The 9,466-nt window shown below is 36.9% G+C and overlaps 1 long non-coding RNA gene across 1 annotated transcript in view; it reads right to left on the reverse strand.

Moving 5' to 3' along the window:
- LOC138411932 (uncharacterized) overlaps positions 1-8,674 on the reverse strand; it is a 53,759-nt gene extending 45,085 nt beyond the window's left edge. The window contains exon 1 of the long non-coding RNA XR_011244425.1: positions 8,552-8,674. This is a non-coding gene — a long non-coding RNA (uncharacterized lncRNA). The remainder of the gene's footprint in view (positions 1-8,551) is intronic.
- Between the last annotated feature and the right edge of the window lie 792 nt (positions 8,675-9,466).

Genomic DNA, 9,466 nt, shown 5'->3' on the forward strand with positions numbered 1-9,466 from the left:
TTTAGTGGCAGCGGGAGACAACTTTAAGAGAGAAATTAAAGTAAGTTTGATTATGACAATGATTATAATTATGATGAGAGCCACTTATACATTGGTTGTCAAAAAAACTATTTTACTGATTTACTTTATGTTTTTCACTATACAAAGCCATTTTGTAACTAAAAATAAAAATATTTAAAATCCTAAAGATGATTTTGGTTGCTTTAATCCACAGCCTTTATCAAGATCTATATAAAAACTAAAACATAAACATTACATGCATATTCTTTATGATGTATATATAATTATACAGTCAACATAATAGTGCGGTTATACATAGCAATACTGGACAATACTGGACAATCTGTTGTGTCAAATTAACTTTGTCAAACATTTCTTTACGAAGTATAAATAAATTCAGCAACATTGTAGTTTATTAATATTTTTCTCTCTGTCAAAAGCATAAATAAAAAATATAATCTGGTTGATATATGATGTAGGGATGATACGATTTTCTGGTTCCATGGTATACCATAGAAAAATAATATGATGATTTGGTTGATACTGTCCAGAAAGGACCAAACTCAGCTTGTCTCCAAGATGCAGGAGCAGCAAGCGCAGCATTTGTTGTGTGTTCATGGCAGAAGGAGCAGGCAGGTGGGGGCTGTGACAGCAGGAGAACTGTTGGTAATCTCGGACCATTGCTAACAAATGCTAACATCCAGTGTTGCCATTTTGCGTGCGTTTACCAAAGGCTGATATTTTATCCTGACTCTGACATTTGGGGTCGATTTGTGCACTTAATGTTGTCGACCTTTGATAAATAAAGAATGTACTTTTTCTTTCTTACTTATTGAACATTTACAGCACATTTTAACAATACCGCAATAATACTGATAATTTTGATAATTTCCGTCACTATAATTGTGATACAAATTTTTCACACCATTTCCTCTCTGACATGATGTTAAATTAAAATGTTTTGCTGTATATAACAATATATTGATTGATAATAAAAAATAAAATCTGCACCGGTGATACTCAACATCAAAATGTAGAATTACCACTGTATGTCACGGTCATGAAAACATGCTGGACTGGATCAAACAATCCACTTCATGTTCTTTTTTTCACACCACAATCAATGGTCATTCTGATGCAACATCAATCACTGAGAACAAAATGCATTATTGGTATTTCAACATCAATAACTGATATCTAGATAATCAAAATTGGGTGTGACCTGTGTCAGAGAAGTAGTTTTGGTGAAGCCACATATGTTTTGCTGAGTGTTGAGTCTCATAGTGTCCTGTTACTCATTTAAGCTATCTCATCTTTTCTGTGCTGTCTCCCATTTCTGTCAATTTATAGCACTCCAAGGGAGGCACCTGATGACCAGATAGACCAGCTCAGCCTTTCTCAGGGTGCACGTTCTGCAGCGCCAGCATCGGCTGTCAGGGACATTTAACACAGAATCTGCATTATTTATGAGGCTACCTTTGAAATGCTTTCCTTAATTATGTTCCAAATTTCCATACAGGACTCGTGCATGCAGTCTACCTAAACGTCCTGAAAACACACACCTATCACAGCAATTAGAGGAACGGCGTTCAGTGTCTACACAGAAATTGAGTTGGGACTCAGTCGCTGATTGATCATGTTTACCTCAACCATCTCACAACTCACATAACAGATAAATGAGTTTTAACCAATTTTCCAAAGCTTAAACCGGTAAGGTTTCCTTGGTTACTTTGTTGTCCAATCACAAAGCACACTGTCTGTCCTCAACCCCTCCACCACTCAGCCTATAAATGGCAGATTAAGTTAGAGGACTTGGATAGATCCATTCTAAGTAGCCTTGGGTTACACTAAAACAAGCAAAATAAGGCAGGAACTAAATTACCTTTGTTGGTTCCTGTGAATGATATCACTCAAAGTCACTTTCATCAGGGGGTAATCCTCCTGATTGTTGCAGGGAGTGCTTATAAAACCCAGTTTATTTCTACATATTTAACAGGACTACCCGCTGTGGGTTGTAGTGCTGGAGTGTGACAGTGGAAATGTACTGTTCTCAGGAACAGATCAGCCCCCAAGTCTTGGATCCGCAGCCTTTAAAAACCTGCAATGTGTAACATGAAGTCTGCAACAGCCTCGTCTTTTGAAGCATAACCCTCTGTCATCTTTACGCAGAGATTTAAACAGGGACAAAGATATTTTGAACAGTCTCACAAAGAACCCACTTGTGAAAACAGTATTCTACCATTGTCTTTTATAATCACTGTGTTCATGCTAAATATGCACTGGTAAATGATTATATATGAAAATGTGGTGAGTTAGAAAGCAACATTTTTGAATAAAAATAATATTGTTTCATTTACTTTAAGCATCAGGAAACTAAATTCTAATCCTGGTATTTGGTCTCTCAACACTAGAATACAAATATAAATGCATTTTCCTCCTTAGGATGCATTTCCCAGATGCATGACTAAATAATATCCCCTTTCAAGTAAGAGAGGGGTAATCAGGTGCTCCTACAGCATCTGGCAGAATGATGAATTCCCTCTCAATGCATTTAACAATCTGTAGTCTATTCTGAAAATGAGATATTGTGGGAGAGGCGTGGCAGCTGGGTTGTTGTTATTTGCCGTCAGGGCTATTTCAGTGCAACTTTGTCAAATTTCACTGACATGTAAGCCATTGGCAAGAGAAAGAAAAATAACCCATGTGTTTTGTTTTTTTCACTCAATCGGAATTTTGAGGGATAAATCCCATATTAATGCATCAACAGTATGTGCAGGATTTTAAAATGTCTCCCGGCTCCTACAGGTTGTATCAAACGAGATGCCGTGATGTTGCCAATGTTGAAAGGTATGCCATCTGAATTAATAAAAGCTCATAAGACAAAGTTATAGGTGATTTTTTTAATGGGAATGAAAGCGGAAGTCTATAAATTGTAAATATGAAACTCAGTTTACCTCTTACAAGTAGCACTGCTCATTGTGGGAACTGTTGGGTTTCTCTATCTTTTTTTTGGCATTTGAAATGTAGGGAGTATAAACTTTAAAAATACTAGCAATATTACTAGTTACAATATGAGAAATGTAAGATCCTTTCTTGTTTTAACTTGATAAAGGCTACTTAGAATTGAAAGTCAAGTGTCTTGGCATCTGCTCCAGAATTTTCTTAAAATCCTGTGAGTGTTTTGAGTCCAACAACTTTAGAGAGAAATAAAAAATAATGCTATATCACTATCGTATTACAATAATTTTGTACTTGTTTGCGGAGTTAAATCCAAAAGTAGTATGGACCAAAAAGCGAACATCTCAGTAGTCAGCCATGTAATGTTTGAATCAAACTCCAACTGGCTTGAAAGCCCAGGTAGATGCACCGCTGCTATTTGGTACCGGACAATGAAATGTTCATTCAGACGATACAAGATTTTTATCCATGCAAAGTGACTGTTCATCAATATGTGACACACTGTGACGGTAGAGTAAAGATAAGTGGATAAAACCAAAACAGATAGCGTGATGCATCCCGTCAGCTCCTGGATTTGCTGTTAATCCACCTAATGTCTTTAAAGCACCATCACGTGAATTGACTGCAGCCCCTCTTCCCATATGCCTTTGAATATTCTGCACATATTCACAAATGGCAGGATCTTAATGGTGCAGCTTACAAAAGGAGGGGGAGGAGAGACAAACAAATCAACTCTGAGAAGTGGGGGTGTGACTTGGCATTGAGGGGACGGAGCCAGAGACGCGGTGAGAATGTGGAGAAGACGCGAGGTGCAGGAAAAAGAAAATGCATATAGACAGAAAGAGAGAAGGAGATTTGGGAGATCTAAAATAATAGTGACATTGTCTCTAGACAGCACTCATTATTTCTCTATTCAGTGAGCTCAGTGCTGAGGGGACATGGCTGAAATACAACTTCAGAATACATTTGACAGTAGCAGCGGAGATGAGGCGGTGGATTTACAGTGCCATACAGTATCAGTGTAATATTCGACTCCTGTCATCACAAATCACAGTGTGCCGCGCGCGCTGGATAAACCCTACAACTTATTTGTAGAGAGGAGATATTTTCTCTGTTTGTTTAAAAGAAGTGGTCGGAAAGATAAAGGCCATTTCATTCAAAAGCCCAGATCAAATCTACTTTGCTAACACCAAAGCAGTGTGAGATCAAGTGGCAGATGATTTGTGGGCCATCAGAGCAAAGATGCCACTCAGAATCTGACTCTGCCTCAGCAGCTATCCAACTTAAGATTTATCCTCATGAGCTACGGCTGCATTTATGAACAAAATAGTGACCAGACAACCCGTCAACATGGAGCATAATGTCCTCATCGACAACAGGCGCTTGCTTTTTTGCCGTATTCAAGTGTTGTGTAAAGGATTAGAGCCATGTACTGCTGCAACTAATTATTGTCTCCATTTTTGATCAGTGTGATTATTATGTTGTGAATAAATCATTTAAAAAAAATGTTGGAAATGTTTCCCAGAGTCATGATGATGTCTTCTTGTGTCTTATTTAGTTCAACCAGAAGTATTTATTTTGCAAGCAAATTATTGACTGATAAATGACTTCATTTGAATTATCTATTAATCTATTTGCACTTCAGACTAATGTATCAAAAGCAAATGCAAGGAGAAAAACTTTCCTTTTTCTTGAAATACAAATATGATTCATTAGCGCCCGGTGATAGGGCCACAAATGTTAAAGATAACATTTTTATATCAGTCAATATCAATTATTATCACGATAAATGTATTATTATTATTTCATTCAAGTTTAAAGAATCATTTTGTCTAAGATTGAGGTTTTAAACTCTTTCTTTTTGTGCAGAAACTGGAAAACAAAATCTGATGCAGAACATTAAACCCAATTGTGTTTTAAGTCCTCTGCATAAGTTATTTATGAATATATATTGAATTTTTCTGATGGTGCCATTGATGAAAATTATATCACAATAATTATTGTTATTGTTTTATGACCCAGCCCTATCATTCATCACAATATAAATAATGTGCTCACAAATATGTGCATCACTACATTCTTTAGTCTTTGAACAGGGAAACCAGTTCACTTAGTTCAAAGTAATCTTGCTTCTTTGTTGCGTGTCTCTCTAACAAAATGAACGTCAGCTTGGACAGTAAACAGGACTGAGCTAAAGAATGACACCAGCATTCTGATGACTACAAAACTCAGTTACTGAAGAAAAAAAAACAAAAAAAACCACTAGAATAAGACAAAAGAGACACACTTCCTGTGAAGACATGAATATGTAGGTAAAACAAATCCATCTTCTCGACATGAGTGGCCCATATTAATCAACTAAATGACTGCGTATGAGCTGCCCTTTAAAATCCCAGCTGTCTCTGGGGAAGTGCGAGCTGTTAATATTTAATATGTACACGTGTATTGTCGCAAATCAATCTGTCATACAAATTAGTTCTAATTAATTCAATTGGTGGTCAAAAAGCCATCTGATTAACATGAAGTGCTGACATCAGTGCTGTGGAAATGAATAGTACGGTTGATGTTGTCACGGTTGCTTCTCTTCAGTAACACGCTCCTTTTTTTTGCACCATTCCCTCCAAACACACAACATCAAAGCAGTTTTCACAATTTTTGTGCCACTTTAAATGTAAATGATGTGAGAAATTCATTCTGTGGTTTGTTAATGTTAACGTGGCACTGGTGCGATTAATGCTCAAAGGGTCATTTTTGTTCCAGCTCTGCTTTGGTAAGCATCCGTCTGTGGAGGGTGTTAAACAGATATTTCTAGCTGGCGTCAAGGTGGCCGGGCGCATCATAAATATGTATGTACCCGGGTGCTCACGGAAAGCAATAAGACATCATCATCACAGAGATCACCCTGCTGTCACTACCCTCTGCAGGGCCCATTAATATACACTGACAATCAGAGCCCTTGACCTGCCCCTGCCACCCTGGAGGGGTGAGGGAGCAGAGCGAGCCTATTTCACTGAAGCCCCGAAACAATACATTGATGGGGAACATTATCTCTCATATCCATAACTAATTTGCCACAGGAATATATTTTGATAATCAACATACTTCATAAATCATTGCTAGTGGCAGTCATAGAAGTAAGCAGAGGTGATGATCAACAAGGCTTTGATGATAAGGTCTCTCCTTTGACAGATGATTGGATGAGACTGAGCAGGAAAAGCAGAGGTGCAAAGTATAAAATCTTAAACTGTCCCCAGAAGACGATCCATTAACAAATGGAAAAACAACGCAGTGGACAGTTTTGCAGATGTGTGTCACAAAACAAAAAAAGCAATAAACCTAAAACCTAAAAAAAAATGGACACATTTTTGTGCTGCTAATAATTTGCACAATAGTAAGATTTTTTGAACATGCAAGCTTTCACATCGGTGATGGAATTCCACATAGCGATATTGTAGCGTGTATATATTTTTTCAAGGTTTTGCTTTCCCTATAATTTGTTAAAATGCAAGTCTGATTTACAATATCACATTAAAACCTGATATCAATCCAAAATGGAGGAAAAACATTATTATCAGTTGAAAATCCACATAACATGGATGTAAAAAGTTTGGCTACACCACATTTGGAGGTGGTCTGTCACATCATGGGTAGTAAAAGAAAAAACTTCCCTTTACCTGACAACATGTTTCAGGTTTACCTACCAAATGTATACATTAGAATCCCATCTCAATGCTGGCAGAGTTGAGATAATAATCATAGTAAACCTAAATCCAGAGATCAGATGTCATTCTTCAGATTTCAGATACAGATAACGTGTTAATATCAGGTGTAGAAAGCTTTATAAAAAGCTATGACAGAAATTCAGCTGTATGAACCGTACAGTACAGAATGAACACACATGTATTCCATTCCAGGTCCCTTGCTGAAATGGTTAAAATATAATTTCCTATAGATTTTATGTAGAAATAGGTATTGCATATAATAAGAGGATAAATTTAGACAGCAGGAACCCCACACCCCTTCCAAATGTAATGTAGGGGATCTCAATCCCTCTTAAAAAGTAACAAAAATAAGATATTTTTTTTTCCCCTTCTCATATATTTTTCCAATGTCATTTAACTTAAGTGTTTTAAAAATCATAAGTGGTTTCACAACAAATGCTCAAGGTGAACAAAAACGACAAAGATTTCTTTAAATGACTGACTTTGTGAGCAAAATTCCACACTGCGTTTCCATTCACTCCCGGACAGCAAATGTCTATCCTTGTTTAGGCAAATAGACTTTACGGAGAGACGGGGGGGAATTTGCCTCCAGGTAGCAGAGGCATTGGTGAATGAACAGGAGGCCTGTCAGACCGGAGCTGTTCTCCTCTGCTTGTCTGAGAGGATTAACCTTTGTTTATCCCAACCTCCACTCAGAGGACTTTCACAGCCAGCCGGCAGAGCATTGGGAGCACCAGCATCCCCTCTGCAGCCCTCCACCTACCTCCTTTTCACGACATGTTTTGTATGAGGTCTTATAATTTTTACGAGTATTATTAGTAGTTGTAGGTCAAGAATGAATTGTAAATATTACTAACACTATGGGTACATTTATATGCAGATAAAAAGACAAACAAAGACAAATACAGGGGCGAGAGAGTGGCTGGTTTATAATTTCTATTGATGTGATTATAGGATATGTTGTTAATTTACCTTTTGTGCAAGTCAAAAATGTATTTTCCACCAAAATATTCGATCTTAATGTTGCAGTATGACAAGAACAGGCGTCCCAGGAACTCACACTGAGGTCTAAATGATCAGGGAGCCCCTTGGGGCTAGATATAGAAAATGATCACAGAGAGATTAAATGACTACAAAGAGATGAAGATGAAAACACTACAAAGAAACACACAACTACAGAGAAATGCAGTAAAATGAGCACAGGTGCAAAACTTCTACTACAAGACAACAAAGAAATGCAAAATGACAATTAAAGGCACAAAACAACAACTTTCATTTTAAGGGTCTCACTCAGACTATGAATCGCAATTGATTAACACAACCTCAATTACAATTCACAAGGTCCCAACTTGATTTAATTTCTAATTTGATGCATTATCCAATGGAGTCAATATTGATTTGGTTAGGGATATTTCACTTACAATATGATTTTGATTTGATATATAAAAGATGCTCTGAGAACTATGTTATGATGAATGCTCTAACCCAAGAGTGAGTATTCATATGTGACTAGCAAATGCTAATACTTTAGTGCTGAGGATTTGGTGCAGAGGCCGTATACTGAAACATCAATAAACTCAACCCTAAATAGGTAAACAAATCCAATATACCCACTGCTCCAAAATCAAGGGAACACTTAATCATCACAGTATAACACAAAGTTAAACTTCAGGGATATCAATGTGTTTATTTAGGAAGCACAAGTGATTGTGAATCAATTTCTCCTGCTTTGGTGCAAATGAAAGTAACAACAGGTGCAATAGAGGCAAGACAAACCCCAAAGAGGGAACGGTTCTGCATGTGGTGGCCACAGGCAATCTTCAGTGTATTTAAACAACTTTAGACAGATAGTCAGTGTAAATGAGACATACCAAATTGGGCACGTGAAGAATCAAATGCTGCCATGTTTATTCTCTCTCGTGTGGTCACATCTTGTAGCAGAAGGCTGGCAGGATTAAAGCTTCACAGATCCATGGGGAAAGGCCAGACTGAAAAGTCATACATTAAAAGATTATTATTAGAATTTCATGAATCCATACTGGCTTATTCAAATGAGGATGAATTTATTAAATTCAACATGTCTGTCGTCAGGGACCCATTGACTCATCATCCTTCTAAGACTATTAAATTTAGCATTTTAACCACATAATTAACTTTTGTAGTGTTACACTGAGTAAAAAAGTGGAAAAAGAACTTAAATTAATTAGTGATGAATCATTGATGTATTGCCACTGCAATCATTTCTCATTAAAGTGTATTGCGACCTCCTAAAACTTTGATATGGAAGCAATTGTTGAGTAACAAAGTGCAGATATTTTGACATTTACATGTTCCATCATTTTCATCTATTTACAACCAGCATGAGATTACATATTGTAATATTCAGAATACATATTTGTCTCGTATCGTACATGCTGCATCACCTCTTAACCCCCTATCATTTTAGCCAGGTCTGCTGTAATTGGTCAGTATAGACCATTCCTTTGTGATTTACGCAGACGCTTCCTGATTAGATATAATCATCACAGTCGCCATAGTAACAGGGTTGTTTGTTCTGCTGTACAAATTTGAGCCCAGGTAAGATATTGAAAGACTGGTTGAACTCAGCGAGCAGGTTCATGTGGTTTTTATTTTACACTCTTTTATTTCATGTGTAACTTTATGATCATTTCATCTTTGTACTTGGATGTGACTTGGTGAAACTGACCCTTTACAGACTTTGGCATTTGTATCTTAAAAGACCATATACATTTAAAATACTTCTATACTAAAGGAGAAAAGTAACT

This window comes from Paralichthys olivaceus, chromosome 10 (genome assembly GCF_024713975.1).
Source record: "Paralichthys olivaceus isolate ysfri-2021 chromosome 10, ASM2471397v2, whole genome shotgun sequence".
Lineage (NCBI taxonomy): Eukaryota > Metazoa > Chordata > Actinopteri > Pleuronectiformes > Paralichthyidae > Paralichthys > Paralichthys olivaceus.